This window comes from Pinus tabuliformis, chromosome 4_2, assembly GCF_031772625.1.
Source record: "Pinus tabuliformis cultivar Carrire ecotype Pingquan chromosome 4_2, CPIR1, whole genome shotgun sequence".
Classification (NCBI taxonomy): Eukaryota; Viridiplantae; Streptophyta; class Pinopsida; order Pinales; family Pinaceae; genus Pinus; species Pinus tabuliformis.
In genome coordinates this window covers 583815029-583836316 of record NC_142304.1, presented here as the reverse complement: position 1 = coordinate 583836316, position 21288 = coordinate 583815029, and the positions used below count along the sequence as shown (strand labels likewise).

General features: G+C 38.3%; 1 pseudogene; it reads right to left on the bottom strand.

The window, feature by feature from the left end:
- LOC149170645 (protein argonaute 4B-like) overlaps positions 1-21288 on the bottom strand; it is a 100056-nt pseudogene that overhangs the window by 20666 nt on the left and 58102 nt on the right.

Below are 21288 nucleotides of genomic sequence, written 5' to 3'. Positions count from 1 at the left end.
CACCGGATTATGGTAGAGACTTCCTTTTATATCTCGTTGCAGCAGAATCAACCATTGGTATGGTTCTCATTCAGGAAGATGATGCTCTCACCAAGCATGTGATTTATTATTTGAGCCGAGGCTTAATAGGTCCTGAACTTCGCTATTCTCTGGTTGAGAAGTTGGCCTTGGCAGCTGTCCATGTTGTCCAGCTGCTCCGTCATTATATTCTGCTATGCAAAACTTTTGTCTTAGCGGCAGTCAATCCATTTCAATTTGTCCTTAGTGGGAAAGTGATTGGGGGCAAATATAATCGATGGATAGTAACATTTCAAGAATTCGATCTCGAGTTCTTGTCTGCAAAGTCTAAGAAATCCATGGTTTTCGCAGAGCTAATTTATAAGCTACCTTGTGGAGAGGACACTGTTTATGAGGAAAGTTTTCCCGACGAACATTTATTCCTCATCTCTTCACTCGACCCTTGGTATGGAGATATCATTGTCTATATCCAGACTTCGAAGTTTCCCTCTCTTTTCTCCAAGGATGAACGTCGCAAATTACGTCACCTGGCTAAAAACTATGTTATCATTGGTGACACATTATACCGGCGAGGGGTTGATTCAATCCTTCGACAATGTTTAACCTTAGAGGAAGCGGAGTCTATGCTCAATGACTGCCACAGTGGAGTTTGTGGTGGTCATCTGTCAGGGCTTGCTATAGCCCAGCGCATCTTACGTGCCGGCTATTTTTGGCCTTCACTCTTTAAAGACTGTGTGGAAGTGGTCAAACGTTGTCACCCTTGTCAAATTTTTACTCAGAAGGTGCACACGCATCCAGCTACTCTTTTTCCCGTTGTCACCATCGAACCCTTTACTAAGTGGGGCATTGATTTTACGACTTGTAATCCACCTTCAGCAACGAATCACAGGTACATTATCGTGGTTGTAGACTACTTTAGGAAGTGGGCTGAAGCCATGCCTACTTATAAGAACGATAGTGACACGGCAGCATTGTTTCTTTTCAATCAGGTTATCTCAAGATTCAGTATCCTGAGAGAGATTGTCACTGATCATGGCAGTCATTTCCAAAATCAACTGATGTCTGAATTGGCCCTCAAATTAGGTTTCCAGCAGGAGCATTCGTCTCCTTATTATCCTCAAGCCAATGGACAGGTCGAGGCAGTCAATAAAACTCTTAAGACGATCCTCCAACGGATAATCGACAAAAATCGATCCAATTGGCACGTTATGTTGTATTCAGCTCTTTGGGCATACCGAACCTCCGTGAAAACGGCTACTGGTTTTACACCTTTTCAGTTGGTTTATGGGATGGAATCTATCTTTCCGGTTGAATGTGAAATTCCATCTCTTAAATTAGCTGTTGAGCTCCTTCCAGAGACTTCGAGTCTCGAAGAGCGCCTACTTCACTTGGAACATCTCGATGAGCAGCGTCGAGATGCCGCCATAGTGAATGAGGCTCATAAGAAAAGGGTTAAAACGCAGTATGATAAATCTGTCTGTGCTCGAGTCATTTCTGAAGGCGACCTTGTCCTGGTCTATGACCAAGATAAAGACACCTTGGGGGGCAGGCAAGTTTAAGCCTATGTGGTACGGTCCTTTCATTATTAAACGAGTTTTAGAAAAAGGGTCGTATGAGTTAATCGATTTTGAGGGAAACAAGCTAGCGGAGCCCCGAAACGGGCTCTACTTAAAGAAGTAATTTGCTTAGTTTTCGCCAGGCAATGGCTTCTTTGTATTTTATGTATATTTGTACATATATCATCGAGTTTTTTTGATATCAGCACTTTTTGGTCTGCTGTGGCAGGTGTTGATGGATGACTTGGTTTATTTTGGGTTCGCTGATGGTGCTAGTCGGCACACTCAAAATCTCGCTTCCGCAGCTTGGGTACTTTATTATCCAACTGGTCAATTGATGGTATCAAGAGGCATATGCATCGGTCCTGCTTCAAACAATATGGCTGAGTATACTGTCGTTATTAATTTATTATCCGAGGCAATCTCTCATGGGATCGACTTGTTGGTAGTGTATCTTGATTCTCAATTGATAGTGTCTCAATTAAATAACATTTATCGGGTAAGGGATCCATATTTATATTGCCAGTATTTAAGGGTGAGGTTGTTTCAAAGATAATTTACTTATATTAATTATTTTCACATTCCAAGATCTCATAATTGGTTAGCTGATTCTATCGCTAATCAGGCATTAGACTGGCACATCAATCATTCATCACAATAAAATCAAGCATCAAAAAGTCAAACTGTATATATATATATATATATATATATATATATATATATATATATATATATATATATATATATATATATATATCATAAAGTGTCTCGAGTGTACATATGTGTGTCCAAAAATATACAAAATTGGGACACATATATATCATAAAGTGTCTCGAGTGTACATATGTGTGTCCAAAAATATACAAAATTGGGACTCAAATTCCCATAATCATGTCTGGCATATCTAATGCCCCGGCTCAGGATGAGCGGCTAAGTATGTAACTATCGCATTGGCCACACGCCGAAAAGTGCGAACCCAGTCACGTGGCATGCCAACCACATGACGCTGCATATCCTCAGGAAGGTCCTCTATGGCAGCCATCGGTACTCGGCAGCTCAGTCTCGCCAAGTGTCGTTGGACGTTGTTTAGAGTCCATTCTGTATCAGCAACCACCTCTTCTGCTCCTTGGTCACGCCGTCCATGCCGCGGGAACCCATCTGGTCGTACCGGCCCAATGTTTGGAACATGATCATCATATCAGTCATTTGAATCTCATCAAAAATATTTTTCAAAATTCATCATTATATTTGAAAAATCCAAAAAAAATCATAAAATCAAAAAATTCTTACCAATCTCGCCCCATGCTGCGTTCGGTGGTAACGCTAGATCAGGATCTCCTTGGAAATCCAGCCCAACATAGGGGTAGTCATCCACAGCGATGATCTGCTGATCCCACCAGGTGAAGAAGTCATCGTCGAAGGCAGTCCTTGGGACCTCCCTGTTTAGTCAATTTAGTGTTCCTAAATTGATGTCATTAATTGTCAACCCGGGGCTCGTAAGCTGATGAAGTGAAGGTGTACTATATGTACTTAAGCAACCTCTTAGAGCTTTTTTTCGTTTGGGGTGTTGTTTGTGGTTAATTTATCTTCCTAAGATGGAGTGGTGATTTTATAAACAGATGAGTGATAGTGTGTGTAAGGTGAATTCTAGATGAGTGAGAGTGTGTGATTAGTGGTTTTTAACTACTTGCTGAAAAGGAAAAGCTTGAAAGAAATGAATAACTTGAAATGAACTGAAAGCAAAGAACCACTTTCTAATGGCATTAGACACCATCCATGCTGCTGCAAATAAAAGGTAAGAAAATCACTTTAAAACCAATGATAATGTTTATCTCTTCCTAACTCTCTGCTTCTAACACATAGTACTGTGTAAAACATGATTAGGAAGTAGCTAAAGATGAGTTTAAAAAGTGATCAAAAATGAGAAAAATCTACTTTAAAGACTAGTTATAATGTTCAGCTCTTTCTAACTCTCTGCTTCTATCATATGGTACTATGTAAAGCACGATTAGAAAGTAGTTAAAGATTAGTCTAAAAAGTACTCAAAGCTAGCTGTAATTTATTAGTATTCTGATCTATAAAAGATAGACAATTTGTGATAAAGAGACCATTCATATGTTAGCAGACAACTTTGAGAAATTAAACTAAAAATCAGCTATGAAAATAAAGTAAAGGCAGCAACTTTGAATCTGTCAACTGAAACTACCACTAGATATAAAGCAAATACATAAACACAAAAACAATCCCGGGTTAAAAACCTGCAAAAGAACAATACTGATCAGCTTAAAATAAAGGCTGGAAATGAAATAACATGAAAGTGAATCAAGCTGTACATGTTTCAAAGAAAAGGAAATGCTGAATGGAAAATAAGGAAATGCTGAACATAAAATACTATACAAGGGCAATCATGAACGGGGGCCCTCCATTCATACAACCCAAAGAAGACTCAAGGATTTGAAAACGTCAGAACAGCGCTGTCTTCTATTACTCCATATGCAGAAAATTACAGTCAAGAGTGCTAGAACAGCACTATTAAAACAGAGTCTTGAAATGCACTAAAATTATATCAAGTTCATAAAACACAGCAATCAAAAAGTAACATTAAGCGTATGCAAACGCTAGTTTTTATAGGCATCTAAACGATTGCCTAATGCGTAAAGCTAGAAACTGAAAATTAACTAATCTGTCATGCGTAATAAAGGTTCAACAACACGTCATAAGCCTCGTGGATGAGCTGGAGGTTCTGGTCGTTATGGGAATTGAATCCAGAGTTGGATTATGTTTCCCACAACCTGCGTAACACAGACAAATCACCAGTTGCACTGACGTGACCCAACAGCTTACGTAACACCGTTTAAGCTGCCTTTGTTGACCGTGGCTTGACCCTCGTTGACCAGAGGTGTAGATGATGTGGCTGATCGAACCAATGGCACAGGAACCTTGAGCACCTTTATTCCTTCATGCCCATGTGGCTCGTTTTGCAAAATGACACGTGGAACCTTGAGATTAACAAAAAGGCTGCGGAATCGCTGAATGGCTGCGGAATTGCCAGACAGCTGCGGAATCTCTGTAAATATGTCAAAATCTAAACAAAACAGTCACACATTAGCAAAGTTCACTTAATCATGCTTAAAGACATTAAATGTAATGATCTGGGTTGGTTTGCAAGGAAAATGAGCAAAAGAGAGGGATGAGTGAGGGAAAACTGTAGGTAATGATGGATAATCAAGTGCAAAGTAGAGGCTCTACACTCCCCACCCCCCAGACGTTTCATCAGATCAGCCCACCGACCCATGCGTGGATCACATGGGGTGCTAATGGAAACTTCTACCATGGGGTGGAGTGCGGGAACCTTCTCGAAAACGAAAGTGCACAGGATAGTCCCATATCCGAAGTTTTTGGTCTGTCCCCTCCTGATAGAAGTGAGCTGGCTCTTCATGTTGGCCAGAAGAGGAGTACACCAGTCAAACATAGTAGTGAGACAGTCAACTGCCACACTCATGGTCAGCTGTGAAGCCTGATGTAGAGAGGACGATCCATTCACTCGAGCTATGGTGAACAGGATTATCCCCAACGATAAACTCGCCACATGTGTGATGGAAATCTGGCTCCCAACCTTCTTGGGATGTCCCAGGCAATACATCTGTACATAGTCCTCTATTGTGAGACTACTCCATGTCCTACCCTGGGAATGTACTACCTCTCCCCTTCGGGAAAGGCCCGTGATGAAATGGATATCCTCCACTTCTACCCGGAGTGGCATCTGATCGAACATAAAGCTTCCTCCTCAACATCCCAATAATCAATGAGCATCTCAAGCAGACGTGTGTTTGCTTTCATATTTGGCAACTTGAAGAATTTAAGCAAACCGCATCCCCGTAGGGCGGCTAAAGCTTCTGGACTGTTCATAACTTCATTATCCACCGTTGCGTGCTCTCTTTCACGCCACGTGACAGGCATCCTGAGGAAAAAATGATTTCTAACCGTTTTTTGTTTAAGAATTGTTCGCGGCGTATACGCGGGTCCCTGTGCCCACAGACGCGTATAGGGCCCGTGTGTATGAGTTTTTCATATTACCAACCCGCATATACGCCGCGGAGAAGTTTTGGGCAAAAAATTCAACGGTGAAACATTAATCAAAAATCTTAAAACCAATCACAATCAATTGCAAGCTAAGTATAAGAGTTACCTGGAGGTTTTTGACGAATTTGAACGGTTGAATCTGGCTATGGGAAGTTTGCTCCTTTTGCTCCAAATCCTTTGCTCTCAAACTCAAATGGTAAAAATGGTGAGTCCAAAATCTCTTTTATAAGTTTTGAAAATGCAAAATTTTTTCAAAATTTTATTTTTTTTTGCCTCATGTGACTTTTAACTTGGGAGCTTGGAATGTCGAGATTGGTTTGTTTTTCAGGACATTTTGGACGTTTTTCAGTTTCGAGACAGTTCCATGACTGCTGACTCGTCATGGCAGGTATCGTTTTCTCACTGGCATATAGGTTAGGGACACCATTTTTCCGTTGCATTATGCATACTAGCCTCCATTTGCCGATACATTTGCCATAGGGTTGACCCCATCATGTTATGGTTTGTAAGCCATCTTCACTCGCCGATTCTTTAAATCATGACACGATGGTAGAGCCATCCTTTACATGGGCATCGTAGTTAGCACCTCACTGACATTTTTTGCCCATGCTGCTCCAATTTGTGTAGGCTCGGGAGTCCTCTGTAGTCCCGCCATGACTTATGCATTGAAGACTCATTCCTCTTTGCTTCTTCGCTTCGTTCTAGCCTTATACCCTAGAGGCTCCTTCGTGTTGAGTTGCACTACCGCATTGCATGTTGACCACTTGCACCTTTTGGCCTAGAGCCGACTTCACTTGGACTCGTCTTTAAGCCAACTTTTGACCATGACAACTGCAAAATAAACCTTGCATAACTTTGACTTCTGCAACTTGACACACCTTAACCCGTGGAAGGAACACACCTTTGAGTGTCATTGACCAGTTTTCACCTCCCTACATTGAGCATAGGAATGTTCCATTCCCAAGAACTAGATCATCTGTTTCACTGACAATCGTTCTTTCCACTATACCATAGCATTCTTTTATTCTTTTTCAAGCTTAACAGAAAAAGACAAAAAAATTAAATATTCCAAAAAAAGAGAGGGAACGGGACATTATTTCCATTTTATTGTTGGCAACTAGAGTCAGTCGTGTCGCCCTTGAACAAAGCACTCAAAACAAAGTCTCCTCCGTTTGGGCGGGATTTAGTTTGACTTAGGTACGCCTTAACCTTGTTATTGAGTCAGTTCTCCCCCGATTGGTTATCTCTTCCAATCATATGGAGGGTTCGTTCGTGCCTCCTGCATGACAAACTTATACAGAGTCATCATATGTTGCCACATAGTCACATTGAGTCGTGCTTTTATTCAAGGGAAGTTAGCCTGATTCGGCCTTTCTACGGTGTCTCTTGACTCATTTTTCAGTCGGCCATCCCTGGTTGTCAGTATCATGTCTATCATCACATTAGCTATATTGGTCCTTTACTCGTGCTGGTTTGAGAAGGTCCCCATTGACTTCTTGCTGGCAAGTCTTGTCCTTATCGACGACGACATCTTGCTCTGAGGACAGTCCTAGAGTTGCACCCTGGCCCTATTTTCATTATTGATAGGTCACCTTGTGCTCAGCATCGATCAGTATCATGGGTCTTTGACTGAGTGGTTTCCCTTGTGTTCGACATCAGCTTACATTATCACACATTGGGATTCATGCAGTACCTTGCTTTCCATTTGACCCTATTGGTGGATACCTCGCCTCTGTGTCAGCTTTCATTATTGGTTGGTTTAGAGGGTTTCTGTCGTGCGCTAGCTACATATTGTGTACGTCGGAAATGTACTTCGGTTCAGTTACTACATCTCTTTCATCCGATTCCTTCCACATTATTGGCCTACGGGTTACACTCGCGCTAGATTGATGAAGGATTCCTTAATGCCTTCCTTCTAGTGGATCTTTCCCTATCGACTCCGACTCATCGCTCTGTGGCAAAGATCTAGAGTCCATTTGGCAGTACCTTGGGGTTTGCAGTCATTAGTGGCAAAGCCTTCACTATCGACAGTGGGAAGCCATCATTGTCTCTTGATCGATAGATTCTTACAGGTGTTCGACTCCAGCTCATCTATTCACACTTGTTAGATTGTACTGGGTAGCTTGACGCTCATTATCATTATCGGTGAGTAGTCTCGCATTTGTTAACGGTATGCATCAATGACCAGTAATCAAACGATTTCTCACATGGTCAACTTCAAATCATTTATTCCCATGGTGTAGAAATGTACCACGGCGGTCGGTGAAGACCTCAGGTTGTATCAGCATTCATTGGTTCACTTGACAGTTGCTTCTATTGCTGCTAGTTGATACCACTCCACCTTATATGTTGCAATCAGTCATGGCGACATTCTATATGTTGGCACCTGAGTTTGCAGTGTAGTACCATCCTATTCCATCATGTTTAGTTGGTGCCTTTTGGGATCAGTCTTTGATATCAGTGATCCATTGCATCTTTCAGCATCATTGACAGTATTATATGTGATATTCAGATATGTACTTGTTCATCATGATCAGATGATCCATTATGTATTTTCTAGTCATTTATACTTGTATACTTAGTGGATCCGCTTTTACTTGATATGCGGACATGCTTTAATTTTTCTGAGCATGGGTATGCCCGCCTCAGACAGTGTTTCTTTCTGATCTCCTTTGGTGGCTTGGCAGACTGAATTCTGGTGAAGTCCTCCTCGGTTTTTGACAGACTTCCTTTCCATGTACTTTCATAATACATTTCAGCCATCATGTACCCCTTTTGACCTCATATATTAGGGGGCATCTCTTATGGTTTGTGATGCTGCACTCATGGCCTAAGGCAACCCCTCCTTCTAGACCTGGTCCTAAAATTTAAAAAAACAGGGTTTTATCCCTTATACGCGACATTGCCCTGAGTTAAATGTGTGTATACGCGGATCTGTGTATACCCAACCCGCATATATGTATTAAAACACTTAAAAAAATATAACACTCCTTATTTTCAGGCGGAGATCGCAGGTTTTACCTGCTAATCACCTATTAGTGCCTGTGGCCCAACTGTTCCCAACCAACTCCCAACTAAAAACTACTTTGGGAGAGGTATAAAAAGACCTCAAAGGGAAGGCCTAAGGGAGGAGAGAAGAAAGAGAAAGGTTATTATGCTGAGATTTTTCCCTTGACCAGGTCTGAAGTCCCTTGTGCCTTCTGCACTTCCCCCATTTGTACAGGAAACCCTTGTTTCCTTGTGTGTTGATGTTCATCCACCATTTATGACATCATGGAGTGAGTCATGGAAGGAGTTTGTTAGAGGCTTGAGGCTAGAACGGATCCGGAAGGAAGCTTTGCTTGGAGCCTGCTGAAGGTGACTCAAGTGAAATTATTCCTTTTTATGTACTTTATTTGTCTATAATAAAAGAAACACATGTCTTGGTTCCCGATATAAATCTTCTTTATGTTTATGATATTCATGTTTAGAATTCATATGTAAATGGTTGTTTGGATTTCATAACTAACTACCTTTATTTATAACATGAAGATGGTTTCTTTATAAAGTATTGTCCATATACTGTTGTGTTCTTTGGAATCGGTTGTTGTGCAGGACAAAAGAGAAGAAGGGAACTCCAAGAAGGGTTTGGACCCTAAGGGCCTTCTCAAACATAGGACCTAAGGTATGTACCCTTTACAATAGAATTTGCTTATAATAGCATAATGGCTGTGTGAATGTGTGTTTCTTTGAATAGATAACTTTCAGTCTGTTAGGGTTTCAACCCAAAAATCCATAGGGGAACATTTCTCTCCAACACTGAGGGAAGCTTAGATGCCCCAATCTTTTGTGCCATAGCCATTGTTCATCATTTTTTCTTAGATAGTATTGTTGCTGTCCTCCCTTGAGTATGTATAAATTATTTGGAGTTCTTATGCCTTTGAACACTATTTCTCCTGTATCAAGCTCATGAACAATACATCCATTTGTTCGAGATACTACCTCATTTCCTTGATCACACATTTGACTAACACTCAATAGATTATGCTTTAAACCATCAACATACATAACATTTCCAACTTTTACCTTTTCTTTTAAAAGAACAGAGCCTTTACCTTTTATGAGTGCAAGGGTGTCATTTCCAAATGAGACCTTCCTTTCCTTTTCTAAGGCACTATATGACTGAAGTTTTTCTTTATCACCTGTCATATGTTTCGAGCATCCACTGTCGATGTACCACTGATTTTCCTGTCCTTACGCATATAAGGCTATACCACATCTTTCTATTTGTGGTTCTTTCTTTCTCCATGTTTTGGGATCCAATGAAGCTTGCTCCTTTTGCCAAAACTTACTCCTGCATTCAAAATCTTCATGACCAAAGTTGTTACAAATAGAGCATTGTATTTCATTTTCAAGAGTAGAAAAGCTATTTTAGGTCCTCTTCATGATCCCAGCCACACTCCTTTGATTTTGTGCTTCTCTAGTCATGATAGTCTTGTAGGCAACACATTGAGCATCTTTGTGTCCAAAGTTATGACATGAGAAACATTGGCCGTTAAAGAAATTCCTGCGATTATCAAATCTACCGACCAGGTGATTGTAGTTTCCATTGACATTCATTCTTGAGGCAAATTGAGAATGATTTACCTGTGGTTGGTTGTATCTTTTGTTAATCCTTGAAGTATCCTGACCCCGATTTACCTGGTGATCCGTTTTAGGCCTTTGCTGACGATTTTCAACCTGTTCACTTCTCCTTGTTGCATCAAGATAACTTTTGGAGGTGGATGTTTTATGCGCTTGAGATGCTTCTTCATTGTATCCAAGGCCTGTCTTGATTAGAGGAGAACGCTATACTTTGATAATCTCATCTAAAGTTTTAGATCCTTTAGAAAATCTAAGATTAAGAGCCTATGTTTTCTCAATATATTTTCTGAGTCCCACAATTTCACATTCTAACTTTTCATTGTGTTTTTCCCTTTCAGCAAGTTGGAATATCAGAGTATCTATAATCATACTCTTCTCTTCTAAACAGATTTTAAGTTTAGAAATTTCTTCATAGGGACCATCTTCATCTATAGCATGCAATAAATCATCATCTTCAAGAGCCATCAAAAGTCTATAATCATTACCATGTTCATCTTCATCAGTATTTGAAAATCCATCGTTGTCTTCATGTGTATAATAGCTCTTCTTACTTACGTTCTGTTTTCTATTCCATGTAACTGGTTCCTTACCTTTATCAAGCTTATCTTTATGAGGACATTTGGCTACATAGTGACTGACTCTTCCACAAGCAAAGCATTTGAAAGGTAGCTTACCTCTAAATCCTCTAGAACCCCGTTGAAGGTTCTTGACAAAGTTTGATTCTTCCTCTCCTTCTGACGTATGCCCTGACTCATTGTATTCTCCTTTTCCTTAAGCTTTGAATGTGGCTTCTCTCATGTCTGATGGATCCCCTTCTCTCATTTCGAAAGCAGTTAGGATTCTGTGCAGCTGTGACATAGTAATACTTTGAATATTCTGCTTTTCTTCTATGGCAGAAACTTTTGATTCAAACTTAGAAGATAAATATCTTAGAACCTTTTCAAATAAAGTAACTTCTTTTATCTCTTCACCCAAGTTTTTCATGCGATTAACAATCTCATCTATACGTAAGAAATAATTAGCCACACTTTCATCATTGTGCATTCTGAGAGTTTCATATTGAATTCTGAGAGATTGTAGTTTTGCACGTTTCACCTGATCGTCTACTTCATATCTTAGAATGATATTGTCCCATATTTCTTTGGCCGTTTTGAGTTGCATAACCTTGACGAATTCTGATTGAGATAAACTCCCCAATAGAGTATTGACAGCCTTTGCATTTGTTTCATACTACTTTTTACCAGCCGTATCTGTAGGAGTTGCTAATGGAAATGTGTATCCTCCTTCCACAATATCCCAAACTTCTGTACCAAGAGATTGAAGATAGGTTGTGGTTCTTACCTTCCAATAGACGAAGTTGCTCCCATCAAAGATTGGTGGCCTAATGGATACCTCTTTTTCGTAGTTTCTCATGATGATAGATCTTCCTTCAAGCGATCAAGCTTCTTATGAAGCACCTGCTCTGATACCAATTGTTGGAAATAATACTGAGAAAGGGGGGTGAATCAGTATTAGCAATTTAACAATTTTTCATTTCCATAAACAAATTGATATACGCTACTTTTTTTAATTCAATCTGCGTATATACGCAATTGTGTTTAGAGAAAAATGCGTATATCTTGCAGACTTCTAATTTAGTTAGCTAATCTTAATCTGTGTATCAGAACCATAAAATATTAATCAAGTGCAATAAATAGTACAGGAAATCACACACATGAACACAAGATATAAGGTGGAAACCTAATGTGGGTGAAAACCACCTGCTGCAATTCGTCTCTATCTTCTGTTGATAAGAAACCTCTTTTTACAATGTTTTTGTACTGGTGTAGTCTTATACCAGTACGCAGGCTTCTACTTGCAGAAGGCTACAACCTTCTCTCGTCCTCCAGCTTCTTCTGGAAGGGAGCTACAACCCCCTTAACTCTTGTACTAGCTGATGTACTAGTATGTAGGTGTTGACCTACAAAAGGCTACAACCTTCTCTTTTCTTCCAGGGACCACGTTTCATAAATTTTCAAACTAGATCCATCAATAACATCAATCAAACATCAAATATATCTGCATCAACCAATCTCCTTTGCACCAACCAAAAACTGAATCAAACAATCACTTCTCTGAATTCTATAGCCATAATACAATAATAGTAACGAAAAACCAATCCTGAACCCAGAACACTGCAGCAATAAACAGAAGTATCTAAAACATATTTTATGAGATGTACGCTACTTCAATATGTAGAACTTGTGTGCATACACAGTTATATTAAGGCAAACCTGCGTATATGCTGTTTTGAATTTCCAAACCAGCGTGGATACGCGCCTTTGCTATGCTGAACCTGCGTATAGATCTGTAAGAGATAATTTACCCTTTTCAACTATTCAAACATCAATTATACCCAGATCATCAGATTTATAGATCAAGTCATGTGCCAAATATAAAAGATCAAAATCACACAAAGATACTTCTCTTCAAGCCTTAAGATCTTGACCCATCAGTAGAACTTATCCTTCTTCTAGTGCTCAAGTTCCTCCTTGATTCAGATCCAGCTATGCACCATAACCCAATGACGAGTATTCTAGATCTTGCTCTTCATAAGATATTCAATCATTGAGTGACCTTTCCTAATGATCTCCCTCCCTTTTTATAGTCTTAGGCCTTACTCAATACCATGGTCAAAAACCACTTAGAACCAATACCTGGGTTCAACTCTTCGGACGAGATACCATGGTCCAAAACCATAGGTCCAAATACCAAGGACAAAAAACCAAGATTTCCAAACTGTACGTGCTTTTCTGTGCATGAAAGTGCGTGTATATGCATACGCACCTTTTGGTCTGTGAATCCGCGTGTGTACGTGGCTTGGTCAATGAAACCTACACATACCTCCTTGTCCTTTTTTCTGAGAGCCTGTGAGCCTAAACTATCATCTGAGTGATTTGCCAAGAGTTTCCATCAAGGACAATATCTGTGCCATAGTGCCAAGCCTATGTCATAATACCAACACCAAACCCGATGGTTTTACTGAACTGGCGATGGCGAATGTTTCTAAGTACTTAAAAAGCCTTGCACCATCAGGTGTCCTATTCAAGACCACCTTGGATAAGACACAACACTATTCCAGACCAGGTTTACCAAGAATGCCATCCACAAATGTGGGGAAGCATCCTTTGGGTTGCCCCATAAGGTAGGGAAAAACAGGTATTCAAACAAACCAATTATAGAACACATACAAGGTTGGGAGAGAAAATCAAACAAACTGATTACAGAACACAGAATATGTACATTTTATCCATAATCATCACCTAGTTAATCAACATGTGGGTTTGTAACAAAATATTCAACATAGATTATAATATAGTTTACATTATGATAACATTTAAGACAAAAGAGAAATAATGGCTTACAATTGGTGGAACAAGAATTTAACCTTCTAAACGTACCACCTGATTATCCATATTGATATTGCAAACCTTTAATAATGGGTCACCATTGTAACTATTGACCTTCATTGCCTACACCATCAAACATTTTGTCATGTTCTATTTGGCAAGTTCAAGAAACCAAGTCAACTCCAGATTCCAAACAAAACCATAGTTGCTTTCAGTAACACTTTTATTCGTTCATCTAGGTTTTGTCTGGATTGCTCCACAAGCGATGTGCATTGTTTAATGGAAACATATTTAGTATATCTCTATCCTAGGAGCATTTCACAAAGCTAACGGATGGAGAAAACACACCCATTAGATAAAAATGTTTTTCTCCAGAAATGTTCACTTCAAGGCTAAACACCCAGAAACATTATATTACTAACCTCTATCAGAAGATAAATGGGTTTTTTTTCTCCCTATATCCAAGCATGGAAGATCACCTTAAAACTGCAAATGAGTTTGTTTCATATTTACAAAGTAATCATACACCGCCATCCACTGTTTGAAGCGGCTCTTCTTGGTTTCCTTGGTTTCGTACTTTCATTGAAAAGATTTACAAAGAAGCAACCCACATAATTCATTTCAGAATCCCAATCAATAGCATTAATGCAAAACATTAACTTTTTAAAATGTAACCCAAAATAGAGAGAAACGAAAAAGAACAAATCATAAAGGACATGTAGAAATTCAGTTGTTCTTTGCAGGGATTTTCAATTAAACCAATCACACATTTTCAATTATGATCTTAGACTCCATTTTAGTGTGCATTGTTGCAATACACACTCCTTTCAGCACCAACTTTGCCTACAAGAAAGTCACATAATGTGACAAACCAAACCTTGAAAGAAATATTACAAGACAAAAATCCAAGGTACACATATTTTGTGTCGCATTTTACCTTAGACAAATTAATCTTCTGTGGAAAGTTAGCACTTTTGTTTGCTAACATAATATTAACGACAACACTTTCTTCGATGACCATCATTGTACACATCAACACAAAATGGAAATAATGAAGTAAAACCTTAAATACAATTTTTGATAAAAAACTTAATGTGACTGGAAATGGTGTACAGCATAATAACTCATATTAACAAAACTGAATGCACCACAACTTAAAAAATAAAAATGATACACTAACTAGATAGATGATAAATAAAGATCTACCATTCCTTATCCAAAGAGTTAAAAAATTTAGGGGCTATGGATATTGTTGAAGGTCAACTGGGCTATGCATCATTTGTTGAAGGTCAACTAGGTTATGCATCTCAGTCAATCTAGGGCCAATGCTTGAATATTGTATTTAAAGACCAGTACATTAAGAACTACAAGTATCATTTTGGGATTGGACACACTCAATCACCTTATTGACAGATTAAAATCAACATGATAGGAAATGAAAACAAAGTACTAGGTCTTCTTGTCCTCAACTATAACACCAAAGGTTATATTTTAAAAGTCCATTAGAAATGCAAGTCAACAGAAGTCAATTCTAAGTATGTTATTACAACTTAAACTTTACGACAAGTAATTCTTTGAGTGAACTTGCAAGATTGACTCATGATTTAAGAATAACTCTGGGTGGAGTATATGGAGCTCTTCAAATTTGGGTTGTACTTTTTTGGGTTTCTACCTACACAGGAAAGGGGTGATGTAGAAAACGAAGTTTTACTTGTAAACTATGAGATTTGGGTGCAAGCTTTTTGGTTTGTATTGTAGGCTCACAGCTATTACCACAATACACTCAATACAAGCTCAACATGTCACTTACAAGAATAATTTGAATAAACTAGGGGAGGATAACAATCAGTCTTCCCAACCCAACTAAGATAAACCCAATTGTGTGTTTGTATACATATATTGAATGAATGAAATTAGGTGCAAAGGATAATTCCTCCTGATTCAATTGAGATTAAATTGAAATTAGGTGCAAAGGATAATTCCTCCTAACTCAATTGAGATTAAATTCAATATTTTGTTTGTGTATGTGTGTGTGTATATAACCTACACAAGTGTTATTATGTGTGTGTGTATATATATAACCTAAAACCTACACAAGTGTTAGTATGTATTAGATAGGTATATCTGTATGTGCATTTAGTAGCTTATGTCTCTATAACCAATTAAAAAGAAATGTTGTAGCAGACCATTATTCTCGAAAGGATAAGTATAAAAGGAAACGAATATAATTAATTAAATGTTATTTAAATTTTACATATTTGTTAAAAATGGATGGTAGTATACACATCAAATTAGCACCCAAAGAAAAATAGGAAGAAATTGAACCCTTACCCATATTAAGAGAAAGCCCACTTTGCATAGGCCTGAAGCTAATATGATATCCCCTGCACCCAGTAACACCTCCTCCTAGATCAACCAAAGGAGCAAAACTCAAATGGAAGAAACTTTGCCTCGCCAACAAATAGCCTCTCTAAAAATAAATACCACGAGTAATTGAAAATTCACAACCACCTTCCTTCAAATACCACATGAAATTTACCATTCCAAGCACCAAATAACTCGATGCAAACACCCTGTAAACAATCCACCATCACTAAAATCCTTCAAATACCACATGAAATTTACCATTGTAAGAATCAAATAACTTGATGAAAACACCCTATAAACAATGCACCATCACTAAAATCCATAGCCATATGATTCAAAAATTGTATGATTCTTGAAGAGGACAAATTGCAGCAAATTCAACCCCATACCATAACACCATGAATTCTCCTTGAAGGTAATTTGTATTCCAATCATGGGAAAGAACACAAGAAGATAAGGTTAGTTACTATGCAAGGGTAGGAGAAAGAAATCAGTTAGTTTTTAGGCTTGATAAACTTAGCACAACTATTAAATTACTAATTATGTGCAAAACATTGATTTAGGTTGTTTTACTCGGTGGAATTAGCAAGTAGCAATTCAACTAGTTTGGAATGGGTAGCAATATGAATTAGGGTTTTCGACTTGCCTAAGTTAACAAATCACTTTAGGATTTTTGTCTAGACCAAATTGGCAAGGTGAATTAGGGCTTTTGAAAATTCAAACTCAGCAAGAATGACAACTAAACCAACAATTCAAAGTAAGGCTTTGGAAAGAAATTTAAGGTTTTGGCATAAGATAATTTTAGAATCTCTCACTCATAGAAACCTTCCAACTAGTTTCCATTTGTCACAATAAAAACACACATCCACCAGCTCAATATTGTACTTGACTCATCACCCTTCACCCACCGAAATCCTTGAAACTACTCTAACATTCCACACTTGGAACCATGACATCACACCTTGTACCTGCCACAAATAAAAATTGCTAAATATAGACAAGCCAAAAAAGCAGTCTAGCTCCCAAAAAGTGAAAAAAAATAGGAAGACTGAAAAGGAAGGTAACAACTGTGAGATTACTGCAAACATAGCAAGTTTTAAAATAAACATTGTTCAAAAGAGAAAATTCTCGTATGTTGATGAAACCAATCTCAATAGACACACTTTTTTGTACATAACCAAATGCATGCTTAGAAATTACATGCAAGCCATGAAAAGAAAATTGTTGTAAATACCAGTATCTCTGCCATGTGAGCCCTCGAACTCTTATTCCTAGTAAAACGAAAACTACAAAAAATAGCAGTTTATGGGAATATATTGAAACTGACTCTGTAGTAAGACCTTATCACTATGAAGACATAGATACACCTCTAATCTATGTTGCCAGGAAACGTGGGTTCGGGGACGGGGACGGGGACGGGGACGGCATTTTTGGAAACAGGGTGCGTGGGTTCGTCGGGTAATATAATAATATTAAATTTTAATAATATATTTTATAAATTATAAATTTATAAATTATAATTAATAACATATATGAAATTTCAAAATGCCTATCCACATATTTCCAAAGTGGATAGTGTGGACTTGCTGAAGACATTTTTTATTTTGCAAATTTTGGAAGACAATTTGAATCTGTTTAACAAAATTCAAAGTAAAAGTTATGTTAATAGATGCTAATAATAAATATTAATGAGAGACTAAGCTATATTTTATGACAGCATAACATTCTTTTGAATCTTTTCTATGTAACCATGACAGCTATGTGAGAGAGCTCAAGGCTACTACTAAAACTGAAAATTCAAAATGCACCTGGAAGTTACCTTGCCCACTGCCTACATATGTCTCAAAGTAAGCTTCATAGATTCATGATTTTAAAAAGTGTTTTAGCTCTACTGCAGGTTCAAAAGGCATTCAAAATGCCTCAATCTATTTCTCTCATTGGCCATGGTAGTGGCTATCAAACTAATTGGATGAAGTAATGTTTATTTTTCTGCTATCCCTTCCTATGGCTAGCTGTGAAGATTTTCATGAAGGAACTGTTTTAGTTGTGAATAACTGAATAACTTTGAACTTTGAATTATCCTGCCATTAATCTATGCTCTGTCATTTACCTGCGCACTGCAGCATGGCGCTGCTGGTCAGGAGCACATTACTTCATTATGCATAAGAACCCTGTTCACATCGCCAGGGATGGAGCCACTTTCTCCAACTTTGAAACTCTTCCATGCAGTGAAGGCAGAGTTATAATTACCATTCCCATTCCTTTTTAACAATGTAAAATCTAACACGTGAGGTATCAAGCCAGCACCTATCTGGTTAAGTAAAATCCACACAATGAATAATACCGCTCAATAATTTCATTAAGGCCAACTTACTCGGTGCCTTAGTTACACTTAACACAGGAGTTAACCAAACTCAAGGTCCATGCACCCAGTAAATTTATCTGCTGATCCTTATGCAGGAATATTTACGTATCTTTATATTTCTTAGTTTCTGTCAGTCACTTGGTTTTTATCTCCTCCATCTAGACAGGTATTTATATCATATCTATATTTATGTAACCCTTAGTCACTCATTCTGAGCCCTGTTCCTACCAACCTTTTAGATTAGGACGTTATATATCATGGTATTGATAACCAGGCACACTACATATGTCATATACATAGTTAGGGGCAGTAATACGCTCTTGAGGCTCCCATTCCACCACAGCAAGCTTGTAAAACGGTCTACTATCCTAAGTTCAGTAATTTCAGCAATTTAAGAATGCTTATTCAACAAATGTCTGATTTATAGATGTAGTATTAAGGTCACTGATCTTATTTTAACAGTGATATGGTTCGATTTAACAATGAGGCACTAAAGGTACTCAAGAAGAGTATAGTTGGATTCATTTGAATGTGGTTTCCTGTAGCTGAAATGTGCATATATTTGTTTCTAGGGCAATCAAATAACTGAGCTATGCCCTGTCCGATGTTGCAAGTTATAAATCATTAAATTAAGAATATAGTTTTTTTTATGAAGAACCCAAAGAACCCAACCTGAAGAACCCAAAAAACCCAAAGAACCCAAGAACCCAAGAACCAGAAGAACCCGAGAACGCAAGAACCCAATTTTTTTTTTTGAAGAACTCGGTTCTTCATGTAAGAACCCGGTTCTTTTGGGTTCTTCTGAGAAGAACCCGTACCAGAATCTGGTACTTGGGTGCGGGAACCCGGGACGGGTTCGAGAACCCCACCCCCGGGTGCGGGAACCCGTGCAACATAGCCTCTAATGTAATGGAACCAGCATGATGGAATCTAGCTGCATTAACCCTCCAGTTGTGTAAGGAAATTTTGAGTTGACAGACCTACCTTTTATAGGACCTAGGTCATTCTAACAAATAAGAAATACTTCAGAATCAGTGCCATGCGTCATTTGCAAATGCTGCAATGGATTATGAGTTCTCTGGCAATGTTCTCAAGGAAACTGTTACAAAAATATCAAAATTTATCTATAAATTATTTTCCTTTAGAAACAGAGAGAGATTGTCTTTACAATCCCTTCTTTTGTTTGTGGCGTGTAAGCAAATCTTGAAAGTAATCTAAAATAGGAAAACCAATTGGTCAGTGATAAAGGTGATTAACTTCTTGGACACCAACTTCTAAGCCTACCACATTCTTCTAAGAACACTAGATCCAGAAATCTTGAAGGCTTCAACTACATTGATTATGAAGTTGGAAGTGTTGAAGAATCTCAGGCACGAGGTTAATGAGATTCTTCTTTTACATCATAACTATTAATGTTTAACTTGTTATCATATTATTTAACATTAGTGTGTCTTCTTTAGACCATTAAATAGCTATCATAATAAAGAGAGAAGAACAAAATATGTTGGCATTCTACCAGGGCCAAAACCTCTCTCTTGGAGAGGAAAACCCATACACAATTCTTCTTATAGAAATTCCAATCGATGAACACCAAGACCATGACCCTTAATTGATTGAGCCACTCCAAAACAAAGACACCAATCCTCTTCTTCATACCTCTTCTTCATACTGTTGAGATCATCATTATCACGGCGCCTTTTCTGAAATCATCACTATGCTTGCACCACCGAGATCTTGACTGGTGTTGCATCTCGAGACAGAGTATCACTGTAGGATTAATTAGATCCTTTTCATAACAATGATCACCATGATCCCTCTTCTTCCTTTCATTGAGACTATGACTGTGTTTTTCTTCCATTGAGATCATAATTATCAATGTGCCAAAACTTTCATCTCTGTGGAACTGCTACAGGACATGATAACCATCCGAGAAACACATGATTACTTTACTCACTCAAAATTCTAAGTTATTATGCCACCCGAAAAGCTTCAGGTATCTTTCTTAACTGTGTCTTCATCTGAAACTTCAGAGGTATGCCGAGATCATTGTAATATGAGGAGGCCGAGATACTTCACTGTAATTTTCATCAAAGAAATAGAGGTGTCTTCCTCCTATAATGCAGATCCATACGAAACATTGCCTTGTATCAGACTTCCAAAATTCCTATACCCAAACGAATTGCTTCAGAGAGAAGTGTGAGTTTCTGTTCATCTTATTTGCGGTGACCCTAGGTGGGTATATATAGTGGTCATGCCTCCATAATGAGCCGACATAACCAAGTGATTTGTTGTGTCTCTTTAGCTAGCGTACATGACTTCAATTTACATTATTTTGCTGGCCGACGTGACAGAGTCTTTCATTGTTCTGCTTGCTTGTCTTCAAGACGATTGTGCTAGTCTTGGAGGGTTGTTCTAGACACTAGGTAGCTTCATATACATTTACAAATATGCTCAAGAAGAGCTCTTTAACATGATTTTGACTCTTTGACTTTCCTAGACCTATGGAATGAGCAAGAAACTCATTCATATAATTTACAAAAATAATATTTATTTATTTATTTTGACAAGTAAAAAGATCAAAATTACTTTGACGAATACCGAGCCTAATCACACTCTTCTTCAACAGGAAGAAACAGAGATTCCATGGATGTGTGTAGCTATTAATATTTTGAAGATGATGGCACATGTGACTTCCAAGGTTCGTTACCAATCACAGTGTAAGCAACCCATTTTACCACTAATATAGTTCCTCAGGCATGGATATCAATCAAGCCTAGTTAGCCTTACTTTCTTGGTAAGGAGATGAGGCTTCATGTTTTCCACCTTGTTTGTCCCAAAGAAATTTATTTATCAGGAAAAATTATTCATTACTTTCCCCTTTTACAAG